The sequence below is a fragment of the Rhinolophus sinicus genome, linkage group LG11 (genome assembly GCF_036562045.2).
Source record: "Rhinolophus sinicus isolate RSC01 linkage group LG11, ASM3656204v1, whole genome shotgun sequence".
NCBI classification, from domain to species: domain Eukaryota; kingdom Metazoa; phylum Chordata; class Mammalia; order Chiroptera; family Rhinolophidae; genus Rhinolophus; species Rhinolophus sinicus.
In genome coordinates, this window is record NC_133760.1 from 65640845 (window position 1) to 65656412 (window position 15568).

A 15568-nucleotide genomic window follows, 5' to 3' on the forward strand; every position below is an offset into this window, starting at 1 on the left:
CCTATCATCTTCTATCCTCTTTTATCTCTAACTCCATAACTCAGTACTACACTATAAAAGAGTAGCTCATTAATAAGTACTGAATGAATTAATGCTGTTGTAAAATGTGGTTAGAACTACTACATCCTCTTTTGGCTTGGGTATTTATAAAGTAGTAAGAATTCTTTAGTTTCCTCTATAAAAGTAGTACATTCATGCACATTCATTCATTAAAAGGAGGAGAAAGGGCGAAGTGGTAAATGAATACTGAATTGAGGAGACATACTTTATTTCCAAGTAGGTCAGATGTAGGCAAATGTGTTTATATGCTCAAACAAATTTGAGAAGTTAAAATCAAGGGGCATATGTGAACAGATCGTTTTCTTCAGAAGCCTGAATCTGAAAATCTTTTTCATGATATGATCTTCACATTTGTCTAAATCAGAAGTTGCCCAACTACTGTCTACTGACCAAATCCAGCCTGCCTCCTATTTTTGTATGGCCTATGAGCTAAAAATTGTTTTCCCATTTTTAAATAACTGCAAAGGTCCAAGGAAGACTATTTCATGACATGTGAAAGTTATATGAAATGCAAATCTCAGTATCCACAAATAAAGTTTAATTGGAACACAGGCATGCTCATTCATTCACTTATTATCTATGGCTGCTTTCACACGACAATGGCAGATTTGAGTAGCTGGAACAGAGATTGTGTGGTTCACAAAGTCTAAAATATTTCCCATCTGGCCCTTTACAGAAAAATTTTGCTAACCCCTGGTCTAACTAAATAATACAGAGCATCACAACATTTTAAATATTGTTTAAACTATGGCTATTATTTTAGTTTCTAATTCAAGGACACTACCAAAAGGTCATGACATCTCTTTTGCTATACAGGTTTCCATGTTCTCAGGACAAGGTCCAAACTTTGTCTCCTTTGGTATTCTCTCTATTTTCTCCTAAGGGCAGTAGCACCTTTCTGCAGAAACAGTAACAGACTGAGAAGCTGGTGGTTTCTCTAAGAAATGATACATCTCTTCCTGCCAAAAGTCATCATCCTTTTTGATGGGAAACTGGGACTGGGCATCCTTACAAGTGGTTACAGTGTATTACAGAACTGTAGTGGATTCTCCAGACTCCATCAACTGATTCAAGGTACTAGGATAGAGTCAGATAGACGAGGAAAAGCAAATTGCTCTTTTTGTCATCACCCAGGACCTAAATAAAGACAAAAATGACTCAGAATGACCAGACACGCAGGTGAATATTACTTATTAAAATGGTTTGGGGAGGCACTTAACATCTAAACAACACGGCACTGTGAGAGCTCAATCAATGTATTCGTTCAAGAGTAAACTCAAGGGAGCAGAACCTCCTTATTTTTCCTAAGATCAAGTTTGGTTTGCAGTAAAATTCAAGGGACTCTGTCTTATTATTAATTTTTTTTGAGATGAAAAATACATTGTCTTTCTGTATCTCTGCCTGTCTCTCTTTGTGTCTTTGCCTCTCTCTTCAATTTAACAAGAGTTTAAATGTGCGATCATTTATTATATGTGAGGCCCAGGGCAAGCCCTGAGGGTATTAAAGTTAAGTAAAATAATCCCAGCTCACAAGAAATTTAGGGTTTATGAGAGAAACAAGTGATAGTGATCTTCCTGGACCTTTGGCAGCATTTAACATGAATCGATCCTCTTTAACATGTTCTTCTCTTCGTTTCTTTGGCCCCATAATCTCCTGGTTTTATTTTTCTGGTTTCTGATTCTTGGTCTTCATTGCCAGCTTTTTCTTTTTTTATCCAGTCTCTACATGATCAGAGTTGAGCCCTGAGCCTGCCTTTCTTTTCATTCTATCTACCCTCCTTAAGCAACCTTCTTCCAAATTTATAAATCCAGTTCCAGCGTCTCTTCTGACTTCAGAACCCCCATATCCAGGTCTGCAGCAGACATCACCCCTTTTCATAATCTCCTCCGGAATTCTGTGACTGTCCCAGGATTCTCATCTTGGTGATTGACACCAATACTCATGCATCTGACCTTGGAAGAGCTCTCAAGGCAACCATGACACTACCTCCTTCTCCATAACCCACCGGTTCCATTCCATCCTCAAGTTCTTTAAAATAACACTTGACTCTGATCATTTGTCCTCCTGTGCGTGCCAAGACCCTAGTCCAGGAAACATATCATCTCCGACATGAATCATTGAAATATTCTTCCAACTGGTTTCCCCACATCAGCTCTGGCCCTGCTCTGTTTTATCTTCTCACAGATTATGTTTTCCAGAGGAACAAGAGCAAAAAAGGAAAGAGTCGTTAAGAAGAAACATAACGCTGGCTCAAAACACACGTTGTTCTTCATTGTATTATTATTTTTTTATGTAGCAACGTATCGTGCGGAACTTTCCCATCAGGACGTCTTACATTGCCTCATAATTTTTAAACAGCAGCCTACCTTTCACTTGTATAACTGTACCATAATTCATTTAACCACTTGTCTATCGATGGACATGTCGGTTGTTTTCAGTCTTTAACATGAATAATGCTTAAGTGAAGAGGCTAGAAGAATCATCCTTCAATGTATGTGTGAACATATCTATCGGAAAAATATGTAACAGTGGAATTGCTAGGCCAAAGGCTTTGTACATTTAAAAATTTGATCAATGCTTCCAAGTTGGCTGCCACAGAGATACCAGCTTTCCCTCCTACTGACAATGTTTGCCCTCACCCCAGCCAGGTGAACAAAGCATGCTATTAAACTTTTTGATTTGTGTCAACCTGCTATGTAAAAAATACATCTCATTGCAGTTGTAATTGGCATCTCTCTTTTATGAGAAAGGGTGAGCATTTATACATATTTTAAAGATCCATTTGTGTTTCCTTGACTGCAATCTGTATATCATACCCTTTGCCCCATCTCCCAGGGTTTTTGATGTTTTTCTTATGGATTTGTAGGAGTGCTTTGATTTCTTCTTAAATAATCTAATGTCTAGGTTCTCTCAGGTATCCTAGTATTTTGTAGAAGTCACAATTTAGCCATTTTTTCCCCTAATAATAAGTAATCATCAAAGGTAACTGGATTACAGGGGAGCTGAGATGAAGAGCTTATGTGCAGGGGTTATGCCTTGACTTGCAGACGTCCTGACTTTCTGATAAAAGCTTAACAAAATTGCCTTATATCTATACTATTTCATTTCATTGTTCTGACAGCCCTGTGAGGCATGTATTACGAATTACTAGTCCCAAGTGAATGTCAGAGAATGTGGATGTCCATTGTCACACAGCTAGTCAGTCTTCCGCTTCTGGACTCTTACAAGCCTAGTCAGCCATCGTCACTGGCCATCCCTCAACCACACCAGGCTCTGGTCCCTGATGCCTCTAATTGTAATAATCTATTGCTCCTTTTTCCTTCTATAAACATCCAATGAACAATTTAAAGTGCCCACTATGTGCTAGGAATCCTCACAGGGTTCAACCTTTAGAGGGGTTCTCAACCATAAGCAATAAAAACAAATAGTAGTAAATAAAGTTTTGCTACTATGAAAAAAAATACATAGGATGGTTGGGAGGTGGACAGAGAAGGATACTTTAGTGAGGGCTGTTGGGAAGGGCCTCTTCGACAAGGTGATATTTAAACAGAAATTGGAATGACCAAAAGAGTATTCCGGGAAAAGGAAATACCTGGGGCAAGTCCTTTAAAACAAGAGCAAATCCAATGTGTTTGAAGAATAGAAAAAAACAAAACAAAAAACCAGTGTGATTGGAGTCGGGCGAGCGTGGTTGGAGACGAGACGGAAGTGGTGGTTGGGGATACCACATAGGGCGTTGTAGGCCAGCAAAGGAGTCTGGACTTTATTCCAAGTGCAATCAGAAGACCTGGGAGGATTCTAAGAAGAGCAGTGATCTGATCTGATCTGGGTTTTATGATTTACGTCACGCTGGCTGTGCTGTGGAGAATAGGAGCCACAGTGGACGTGAAAAAACAAACAAATAAAAAATCCAACCAATCAGAAAGCTACTGAAGGATCCCAAAAGATGGTGCTTGTAGTAAGGTGGTCGCAGTGGAGCTAGAAAGAGACAGACTGTGAAAATGTTTTGAAGGAAGGGTTGACCTAAATTCCTCATGGATTGGAGGGGAGAACTGAGAAAAAGAGAGGACTCATGCATGTCTCTATGGTTTTTGGTTTGGAGCAATTTGTGGATGGTGACGCCATTGAACTGAGGGAGAAGGCTGAAAGAGGCAAGAATTTTGTACTACTGGATTATTTCCTTCTTGCCCTAAGAAGCCTTAACAGGCCATGACTTTACTCTCTTCCCAATACATTTGTTTTCCTTCCCTACATGCCCTTTAGTCCTTATCCAAAAGAACTTCCTCTATTTACCTCCTCTCCTCCCATCCACCCCTCAGTGCTCTGCAGTGGGGTTACTAACCGCATTATCCCCATAAACTCTCTCTTGCCAAACACAACAATGACCTCCTTGTTGCTAAGTGCAAGCACTTTCAGTCCTCATTTTTTCTTGACCTTTCTCTAGCATTTAATACCGTTGTCAATTCTTCCCTTGGCTTCTCTGAACCGACTCGTTCCTGGTCCTGCTACCTCTCTGGATGTTTCTTTCCTCACCTTATAAACGTGGGCAGTTTCATACGGTTCCGGAGGAGGTCCTCTCTTCTTCCTATGCCTTAGCTCTTTTCTTGGGGGGTTTCATCTACTTCCAGAAACTATCACTTATTCTCATGGCTCCAGCATAGATCTCTCACCCGAGTCCTAGACTCGCCTGTTCAATTAGGGAGTAGGAGCCTTCCCTTTGCTATCCCACAGACACTTCAAGCTCAACATGTTTCAAACTAAACTAATTAGTTTCCCTCCTCAACCTATGTTTCCTCCTGAAGCCCCCATCTAGGCAGAGGGTACCACTATGCTCCCATTCCCCTGAGCCATAAGTCTCTTCCTGGTCCTTAATGCAGGGGCGATCAATAATAAAATTCAGTTGGTTCTATATCTTTACTATTGCCTGAATTCTCCTTCTCTTTCCATGTCCATTCTTGCGGCCTTAGCTTACATGTCCATCATTTCTTTCCTGTACTGCTCGCCTCCTAACCAATCTCCCCGCTTGCAGTGTTACACTAATAAATTCTCCAAACTGGAGTCATCTTTCTAAAATGGACATGCTCCTTAAAGTTCGTCAGTGGTTTTTCATCGGCCGTAGGCTAAATGGAAACTTCTTAGGAAAATATACAAGACCTTTCATAATACAAGACTCTGCTGATCTCTCTGGGTGTATCCTTCAGGCCTCCTGCCATGCATTCATCCAATGTACTGACTGAGAATCTGCTGCTTTGGTGGGCACTGTCCTTCAGCCCTCTGGGCACACCTTCTTAGCACCAGGATTTTACACATAGTGCTTTCTTTGCCTGGAATACCTTGCTTTTTAATTTGCCCACTTGTCTGGATTGTTTCTCCTTTTCCTTCAGAACTCCTCTCCAAATTCCCCTTCTATGGTTAGGGACCCCGACTATGCTTCATCAAGGTTAGGTACCCCTCCAGGGAGATCCCGTGTTGATACCATCTCACTATTGTGTGGGCAGCTGTATACTCATCTGTCTCCTCATTATACTCTCAGGTCCTTTGAAGCCAACTGTCTTACTCATCTTTGCATTGGCAGTGCCTAGTACAGTACCTGACACAGAGCAGACACTCAATAATGAATAAAGTGGCAGAGTTGGGTTTCAAAGTCAGGTCTTTTCTCTCTGGCACCAATCTCACATTTCTTCATGCTACTTCTTAACGTCTTGAATCTGAAAACTTCACAAATCTGTGCTAGGTATATTTTCGCCTGACACTAATTAAAATACAGGCAAATAGATTATTTAACTCCATGAGGATTCAGTTGATTATTTATTTCTTGTTAGCCCTTCCTCATCATTCCATCATTTTTCTCATCAAAGTCCTTTGAGTTAATTAAATCTAAAATGTCTGAAAGCCTTTTCTGTACACTTTTATATCCTTTCTACCTCTTACCCTGTTGCTTCTACAATACTACCACACAAGCAGAGAATAAGTACATTAAGAGTAAGGTCGATTTCATTTGATTATCTGCCATCTGACACTAAAAAATGATGTATCAACAGCAAATAATTTCCCATTACAATTTCCTCCAAGGTCTCTATGGGTAGTTATTAAAGTTTCAATGTCAAAATTTAACATTGTAAAATCCAACTAAAATTGAAATTTTTATGTAGTGAGTTCAGTATAATCACAGAATTTTTGTAAATGGAAGGAACCCTAGACATCTTTTAGTCCAGCACTTTTGTTAAACTTCCGTGAGGAAACTGACAGAAGACCTGTAATGGCTCAGCCAAGGTCATCTAGTCCATAGGAGAAGTGGGAGCAGATTTCCTAACTTTCACTCAGCTGACCTTTCCTCAATGCCATATTCACCCTATTATTTTCCATCTAAACAAATTACATCAGAACCCACCAAACGGTTTACATAGTGCTTATCTTTACGATATTGCCTTTGTGATATCCTTGTTATAGAGGAAGGAACTGAAAAAAAAAATAGCAAGGGATATAGGGGATTGGTAAAAGAGACAATTAGTACACAAAGTGATGGGATCCCACTTGTGGCGTAGCTTTGTAATCACACTATTCTCAGAGTACCCCAGGGTCAACCCAAGCTTATTTCTGCTCCTGGGGCCTGGATTCTAGTCAGTTCTATGCCTTATTTGGTCTAAATGATTTCCCCAGCTTCAATGTGTATTTTTTGGGGCCTCATTTTAGAAATATCGTCTTTAAATCTACTCCCTACTTGAGTTTGTGTTAGTTCTAATGCAGAGGAATGAAGATTCTGGATAAAGGAAAATAAAGACGGTGGATTTTTCTAGGCTTTACATTTCAATAATGGTTTTCTCAAATGGCAACTGGCAGTCAGTCTACTTTATTCCTCAAATGATGAGTTTTCCATGGGGAATTAGAATTTAATTGGGCTAATTTGTTTTCACGGAAAGCACAGATTTCTTTCCAAGAGAATCAGTCTGATAATGGTGTACCAGCTAGTGCTATGAGACCAAATATAAACCACTTCTGAGAAACAGGAAGTGAACCTGACTGGTCTAGTGTGTGTGTCCCTGGCAGTGACGCAAATACAGAAATCAAATTAGGAAAACAAGGTATGTGGGTGTGAGGCAATCGATAATAATCCAGGATGCTACAACACAAGCAAGAACACTTTTAACCAAATGCTATTCATTTTAATAACACCCAGAGAAGTTTGATTTCCATGTAACATGCTAGTGATTAGAGAGCAGGATGAGCCTGAGTTCCCTAGCAACAGCATGTGCTTTTGAGACAGTCATTAGCCTTTTCAGTGAATCCCACCAACCCCTTACTTCTAAATGTACGACTGACATTAAAAAATTATATATATACATATATATATATATATATATATATATATATATATATATATTTCAGAAAGTGCTGTAAAATTTCCGGGAGTGAAATGGAAAGGAATGATAGTAATAAAAAAGGTTGCCCTGAGAAATTGCACTCAGGTAAAAGAAGTAATGTTCACCTGTGCCCCGCTGGTCCCTGCATTCACTGCTGTTAGTTCTGTGTCTCTGATTCCCCTGTGGTAAAAGGCAGAGGACATGAAATTGTTCAGTGTAAGGCAGTCCCCTCATCCAACATGAATGATGGTCTGAAAGTGGGGTGAATAGTGGAGTCGGCAGTTTGTGTAGGGTGGAGGCTAACGGGGATAGGGTGGGAGGGAATGAATATAAACGCATAGTTTTCTTTCTCCTTTAAGCAGAATAAATCACCCTGGTTGAAAGAGCTTGGGGAAGGAGGGTGGTGAGGGGAATGAAGCTATTTTTCCTATTGATTGTTTAATTGCTCCAGTGGCTGTTTGTCTGAGGCCACTGGCCAAGAGCATTATTTTCGAGGCTAAAGTGAGGCTGGGCAGGTTTCCATACCCTTCCCTAGTTTTAAACAAGACAATCCATAAAGCGCAACCAGGCTATAGGGATATGGTCTGTTGCCTTTTCCTACCCAGCTGCACCCTAAAGCTCCACGGCTGATGGGATGACGGGTCTCAAACCCTGAATCACTTGCCTCTAGCTCTGTCCTGGGTTTGGGATGCACAACTCCTCTGTGTAGCTTGGGTCAACTGCGGGGCGTTATTTGAATGGTAATTATTGCTGCGTTTGGCTGGTCATCCTTATTACGGCCTGGGTCCCTTTCAACCGGACACTGGGCTCCTTCAGTTTGACCGGGTGACTCCTGGTTCTCCCCGCCTCCCCTGCTAACCCCCCTGCGCGCTGCCTTCCCAAGGCGACCACCTGCGCAGCCCCACTTACCATCTGCCCCGCGGGGAGGGCCCCCCGGGGTAGCGGAGCCCTCCCTGCTCTCGGGCGGCTCTGGGGGAGCTCGGTGTTTGCCTCCAGCCCTTCGCTACCGGAGAGATCAGGTTCCTCCCCTCCTCCCCCTCCAGCTCCGGCCGCCGCTGCCGCCTCCTTGCATGACACAGCAGAACCGCAGCTGCTGCAGCAAGCCCCAACCATCCGCCCAGGAAGCGCCGCAACCCGGGCTTGGGAGGGGCGGAGGGGGGCGAGCCGGGGGCCGCCGCCGGCGGGCTTTCTTGCCCCCACACTCCTATCTCAGCCCCGGGGCACGGGCACAAATTCATGGTAAAGCCGACCAGGCCGAGCCGTTGAGGAACGCAGGGGTTTGGCGTCAGAAGGGATGGGACCAGAGACAAGGGTGTGAAGGAGACCCCAGTTGGGGTAGGACATTGCAGGTCAAGAAGGGGAAGAAGAGGCCGAGAAGTCAAGGGCCGGGCTGTGAAGGAGAATAAAGGAGGTCGATGAGAGGTAAGGGGGTAGAGTTGCTGAGAAGGGAGCCGAGCTGTGACAAGGGTGGGGGGTGGGGGTGAGCTGCAGGGGAAGGAAGACTGGGAGGGAGTATTTCGGGGAGGCCTGAGCTAAGGACCCAGGCAGCGTGGGGGCTGAATTGGGAGGCAAGGGAAGAAAAGGGGCAAGAGGTGGAAGAATTTTCGCGTGAGATAGGAAGGTAAGAATTGGGGGACATATTATGGAATTAGAAGGGATGTAGTGGGACTCATTCATCATGGCTGATGAGGTGAACTGATGAGGTGGAAAGAGATACAGGCAAGGGAAAGCCGAAAGAAAGCACGGTCACCCACCCCCCTCTTCGGTCTCCTGCGAAGTTTCTCATAATTCTGCCAGTCCCAACAGGGAGTTTTCCTTACACAGGGGAAAGCGTGAACTGAAACACAGGGATAGCTATTTAGCTTAGATTTACAGGATAAAATCGCCATGGTCCACACAAACTTTCGGGCAGAGATTTGGGATTTAAGTTGTCAGCCCATTAAAGCGGTCGTGATTCAATACCGAAGCCACTCAAAACCGATGTTAGCAAGTCCGCCCATCACTGGATTTCAATAAGTCTTTCAAAGTGTTAAATACTTGAGTTAAATGCTAAATATGACGACAAAAATTACCAGTTCAAAATACAAAAATGCACATGGTTTTCTCTCTCCATATACTCACGTGTCTATAATTTCTAGGGTCTGGCATGTAAAGTTTGATTAAGGGGAAACGGTGTTTTTCTGATTGTCTTATTTCCCACCAATCACCCTCGATGCATTTTACAGCAGACCAGCTGCTTGTCACCATTTGAAGGAATGTGGTCAGAAAGTAATGCAAAAGTGCCACTTTGGTTTTGCCTGTACCTTTCAGGTCGCATCTTCGTACCTCACTTCCTGACACAAACAAGTTTTCACTGTTGTCAGCAACAAAGCCCTGATGTAGAGGCGGAAGAGAAAAAACTGCATCGCATTTTGTCTCCTGCAAGCATCATCCACAGTCACCAGAGGCATGTAATTCCAGAAAAGTTTTAAAGCGGGCGGTGATGGTAATTATGTCTCAAATGGCTGATTCTATGTGTCAGTATTGTTTTGTCATTTCTGTTGTCGACCCAAGAGCTAGCTGCCTGAACTCGCAGAGGGACAAATCCGGTTTTTCTTTTTTGACTTGGTAAAATTTAATCAGACCTGACAGAGAAGTCATTGCTCTTGGGGAAAGGAAAGTAGGAGCCACGAAATGTCATTTTAACAGAGCGTGGGTTTGGTGACTGTGGGAAAGGACTTAAGGACGCGCCTTCTGTTCGGTTTCCTATGTAATGAGCAAAGGCTACACGCACGCACAGATGCCACGGCTCCCGGATGCTGCGACTCGCTGATCCGGGTTTCGGTAGCGCCGGGAGCCCCTCCGGGGATGCTGCGAAGGACGCTCGGTGGGTGGTGGTGAGAACGCCTCGGCCGCCGCCGCCAGTCCTGCTGCTGTTGTTGCTGCTGCTGCAGTCACGTGGGAGCCCCTTTAAGTTTCCATAGAGAGGCCTCTCCGGTGTCACATGATGGACATGATATAATGAAACAACATTGTGGAGAGGAAAGCATTAGGGGAGCCCACGGCTACGAAAACAAGTGAGTGAGAAGAGGTGGGAGGAAGAGAAACTACGCCACCTCCCTTGCCGCGGAGCCGGCGAGGAGAAGGGGGCCACACCAGGGGGGGGGGCGAGGGGGGGCAGGGAGACCCCGTCCTCAGCTCGGCCGGGGGACCCCGCGGCCCGCCGCGGAGAGAACAACTTTCAGCCGGCAGCCTCGGCCAGCCCTGCACCTGTCTCCGGAGCCTCCATCGCTCCCTCTGATCATCAAAGGGAAATTCTAGAAGAATATGCTCTACAAACATACATGCGCATCGTTTTCCCCCGTGTGTCTCGCTCCGGAGGAAGGGAAGGGAAAGGGATTTTAGCAGCGGCGTGTGCTCCGCGGGAAGGTAAGTTGTGGAGGGTGGGGAAAGCCGGCCGGACCACACCAGCAGGGCCTCGGGACGGGCATTCTGTTCTCGGTTTAGACCTCGGGGGGAACGAGGCGTCCTCGCGCTGCTGGCGAGGCGGTTGAGTCCGGTGGTCCAGCAGAAACCTTTCCACTGTGGACTCTGTTATTTCCTCTTTCGCACGCACCGCGGTCCCACCCTCGGGCTCCCTGGGGCTCACGCCTGCCCCCGGGAGGGGGCCACAGGTCGCAGCCGGGATGTTCGGGACCCGGGCGAGGGAAGGTAGGGGTCGTGGCGTTCCCCGGGAATGCCGGGCGATTTCTCCATGTTCGTGTTGCGAAGAGCACTTTTCCCCCCTTTGAGGTGGCTAGATGCCACATGGCTCCTCCGGAGCCGCTGCCGGGTTGAGGTTTTTTTTTTTTTTTCTCAATGTCCGCATTCCAGCTAATGTTGCGCAGATAAAATTCAAACTTGAGGTAAACAGAGAGGAGGAGGAGGGGAGCGAGGGGGGAGACTGTTTCCATTTAGAGATCCCACCTCTTCACTTCGCGGAGATCCACATCCCCAACCTAGGACAGCACTCGCTGCTTTCTCCCACCTACCCTACCTTTGCTGCCGACCAGAAGTAAGGAGGTGGCGGCGCGCGCGGGGGGTGGGGGGGCTGTTTATGGAGGACGCGTCTTCTGGGCTCTCCAAGGGAAAAACACCCCTGGCACTCGAGCCTCTGCCTACTCTCTCTTGTCGCCGGGAGGGACGTGGGATGCCTTGCTTTGCTCAGGAGCCTGGGGGCGGGAGGACAGCGCTCCCGGGCTGGGCGACAGGGTGCCTGTCCCCTCTCACTCCCTCTTAGTTTAGGGTACCGGAAAGTGTCGCTCCCACGGTACCCAGGCGCGGGCTCCAGAAGGCGGGCTGGGTGGGTCTCCAGGTGTCCAGAGGGCAGGTGACGTAGCAGGTGTGTGGTGGGCATTTCTGTTTGTAAGTTGCATTGGGTGGGACGACGTGGTCCGGGAGTCTCAAGGCGAGTGGATGGGCAGAGCTACCTCTCGGCTTTTTTTTTTTTTTTTTGCTTTTTTTGGCGAATTACGGAAAAAATTCAAGACGTTACCCACCCCCACCCGCGTTTAAAGATCTGATTCAGTTCGAAGCTACGCTGAAGGGTGAGTGGGGATGTTTAAGGGTGAGGGTGAGCTTCGTCCGGTAGAAAGCTAGGCTTCTGACAGCTTGTATCTGTGCACCCACCCTCAGCCCTGGACAGGAGAGGTGGTGGGCTGGGTGGTCTGAGAGGGGTGACGGCCCACCGGGTGGGAGCAGACTCAGGGTCCCTAAGTGCGCGAGGGTCCGCAGCCCTTGTCGCGGGGGAGTGCCGCGGCAGGTAGGAGGCGGCCACGTGAGGGTGGTCTGCAGAAGCGCTGGGGCTGAGAGAGCGTGAAGTGCGTAGCAAGAGTCGTGACGGGGCTGATACGAAGCCGCGTGGGCGGTGGGCCAAGGAGGAGCGGAGACTCGCACGGGCGCGACCCTAGAGCGGTGGCGACGGTTTTATTCCGAGCAGCGAGCGTCTCTGCCGCGGGTGGGTGCGCGCTCCAGGGCCGCCTCCTGGGAGACCGTTTCCGGGCGGGGTCCCCCGCCAGGAGCGAGGGCTGTAAACAGGGTGGCGCCCTCTGCCCTCCCGGCCCCAGCCTGCCGGGGCGCGCGGCCCGCGGCGGCCTAGGCGCGGCCGCGGCGCTGGGCAGTGGCGGCGGGGGCGCGCCTGCTCCCCACTGCCCCCGCTCCCCGCCAGCCCCGCGCGCCCCCGCCGCCGCCCGGCCTCTTCTGTTTTTGTTTTGATGGAGCCCGCGTGCAGCTGGCGCGTGTCGAGTCACGTGCCGTGGGCCGGAGGGGGCTGGGGCGCGGGAGGAGGGCGCGGTGACGCACGCGTCCCGAGGGCCAGGCCCCCTAGGCGAGCTGCGGGGGAAGGGACGAGGGGGCTTGTGCCTCAAACATATCGGGATCGCGTCAGGAGTAGGGTTGCGTTTGGTGGAGCTCGTGGGAGTTGATCCTCGGTGAGCAGTATTCGGACGTGGGAGTAAATCCCACCGCACTTTTAGTTCGTTGGCATAGCATTTAGGCGAGCCTCGCTCGTTCCACCTTCGGGGCCGGACTGCACTGATTCGGTCAGAAATTAAACAGACTTTCCCAGCGTGTGTATGTATCTGTGGGCATATAGAGACCCATACGTGGTTCTTAATCCTGGCTACACGTTATAAGCAACTGGAGAGCTTTAGAAAGCCGATGTTCCGGCCGGATCCCAGACCGATTGAACCCAAATCCAAACAGGGCGTGGACGTAATATACTTAAAAAAAAAAAAAAGAAAAAAGAAAAAAATCCTTTCCTATGTGTGTATGGTATACAGTGGGCGGTGAGAACTTACAGAGATAACCAGTTTGATGGAATCGACAGTTGTGAAACCATCCTTCTTTGGGGACTAAATAGTAAAAATAGCAAAAATAATAGCACATATTGATCTGTCACTAGATGAGGTCCCTACTTGCAGTCATCGTGGCTATGCAGACGTGGATATAAGTATGCGTACTTGAAACATTGTTTCCCCGCTTTACAGTTGGGAAGTTGAAGCTCAGGAGGGTAAGAATTGGTCAGTGACGTTCCCTGACTAGTACCCAGGGAGGCTGACTCCACGCAGAACCGATGCTTTCAACCATTACATACGTTGCATTGGAACTACACCTTTACCTAAGGGCCCCATGTTTGTGTGAATAGGAGGAATTATATGTTCGCCGACGGGCCAGCGAGTTTATATACATATATACCATGTTTCCCCGAAAATAAGACCTAGCTGGACCATCAGCTCTAATGCGTCTTTTAGGGCAAAAATTAACGTAAGACCCGGTATTATATTACATTACATTATATTGTATAAGACCTGGTCTTAATACTATAGTAAAATAATACCGGGTCTTATATTACTTTTTGCTCCAAAAGACGCGTTAGAGCCGATGGTCTGGCTAGGACTTATTTTCGGGGAAACAGAGTATATATGTATATAATAGGAGGTAAACATATAATTCCTCCTATTCACACAAACATGGGGCCCTTAGGTAAAGGTGTATTTCCAATGCAACGTATGTAATGGTTGAAAGCATCGGTTTTGCGTGGAGTCAGCCTCCCTGGGTACTAGTCAGGGAACGTCACTGACCAATTCTTGTGTAAGACCGCGTCTTAGGTAACGTAATGTAATAAAATGTAATATAATATAATATAACATAATACCGGCTCTTATATTAATTTTTGCTCCAGAAGACGCGTTAAAGCTGATGGTCTGGCTACATCTTATTTTCAGGGAACACATTATGTATTTTTATCCGTCAAGTTTTGCGTGTATTAAAAGGAGAACCTCTTGGTGAATTTGTTAAGGCCTATAGGCTGCTAACACTTTCAAGGAGTTTATTGTGAAGAGAAGAGAGAGGGGATCCTAGTAATTTGAAGAGAATAGATTCTTTGCAAGTGTTTGTGTCTTGAGACTTGAACATATGTATAAAGTGAAAGGAAGAGTCCAGAAGATGCTGATATTTTCCAAGAATTTACATGAGCAGCCACAGAAGTCCTTTGGGTTGCTGGGCAGGATACAGTTTTGGTGGTCAGAGGATGGACGTGGCCATGAAAATTTTGGAGGAAAACAACTACTACTCTGCTGTGCAGTATAGAAGTGTTGTTTCTACAGCCTCTTCTCCCTTTGATTTATTTCATTTATCTCCTGGTCAGGTAAACTCTTAGTGGGAATATTTAGATGTGTGTGTAGGGTAATCCATTTGTTTTGAAAATATGTTCATTGATATATTCTCTAAGGCTATTCCAAATAAAACTCACAGGAAACAGGTTTTTTCCTGAAAACAAAGGGTTCCAATGAAAATGGTTGTGTTTTATTAAATACGTGTTAAATACGGATTGCTAAATGGTACTGGGTCCCGAAGAAATGTCTTGGTATTCTTGCTGATGATTGCTATTTCATATTGTTAGGTACGTGGCAGATGTGGGCATGTTACTTACCAGATTTTAGGGATTGGTTTTCACGTTGCTTGCAGTGTTGGTGAGGAAAGTTTACAGACCTACGAGGGAAGCCTGACATAAACGTAAGTGTCATGTTGGCGTCTGGCATGGAACTAGCTCTCTAGTCTCATCCCCACCCCTGCTGACCACCAAAGAAGACATTTTTCTCCAGCATTGCCAAACCACTTGTGGTTCCTTTGCACAGCTCTGCCTAGGTTGCTCTTCTGCTTCTTGGGTCCCTCCTTCAGGAAATTTCCCCCCGTTTCTCCTCAGGACACCTTTTGAAAATACCCTGTCACCTCTGTGTCTGGTACGTACTTGTCTCACTGCATTGATTGCATTGATCGTATTGTTTTTGTTTACAAGTTGGACACTCCCTCCTCAATGCAGCTCATCAAAGATGAGAATGGTGATTCTTCACTGTGTGTGGCTGGCACACAGTAGGCATTTAAATTCATTGCGTTGGTCCGAATTGAATTGGAGTTGCATTATTTTTGTTGGTGTTTGCCTGGGTCACCCACCATCATTCTTAACTGGGCTCACTCACCTCCTCTGCTGCTAGCCACTAGACTAAGATACGTCATTGTCCAGAGAACACAAAATACTGCCAACACATTCTCATAACAGGAATAGGGAGGATGGGGCAAAACGTGTTGTTTTCCCTCCTTTCCCAGGTTTATTCTCAGTTGGCCGGTTG

The 15568-nt window shown here is 46.3% G+C and overlaps 1 protein-coding gene and 2 long non-coding RNA genes across 16 annotated transcripts in view; 2 read left to right on the forward strand and 1 right to left on the reverse strand.

Moving 5' to 3' along the window:
• LOC109457901 (uncharacterized) overlaps nucleotides 1–4006 on the forward strand; it is a 62067-nt gene extending 58061 nt beyond the window's left edge. The window contains exon 12 of the long non-coding RNA XR_012490432.1: nucleotides 2245–4006. This is a non-coding gene — a long non-coding RNA (uncharacterized LOC109457901). The remainder of the gene's footprint in view (nucleotides 1–2244) is intronic.
• MKLN1 (muskelin 1) overlaps nucleotides 1–8470 on the reverse strand; it is a 283551-nt gene extending 275081 nt beyond the window's left edge. For all 4 annotated transcript variants that reach the window (XM_074315595.1, XM_074315597.1, XM_074315599.1 and 1 more), the window contains exon 1: nucleotides 8331–8470. The gene's annotated coding sequence lies outside the window, so the exon portion shown is untranslated. The remainder of the gene's footprint in view (nucleotides 1–8330) is intronic.
• Nucleotides 8471–8505: 35 nt separating this feature from the next.
• Nucleotides 8506–15568, forward strand: part of LOC141567618 (uncharacterized) — a 200489-nt gene continuing 193426 nt past the window's right edge. For 10 of the 11 annotated variants that reach the window (XR_012490422.1, XR_012490424.1, XR_012490426.1 and 7 more), the window contains exons 1-2: nucleotides 8506–8843; nucleotides 9732–10829. This is a non-coding gene — a long non-coding RNA (uncharacterized LOC141567618). The remainder of the gene's footprint in view (nucleotides 8844–9731; nucleotides 10830–15568) is intronic. The other variant, XR_012490431.1, reaches the window with a different exon arrangement.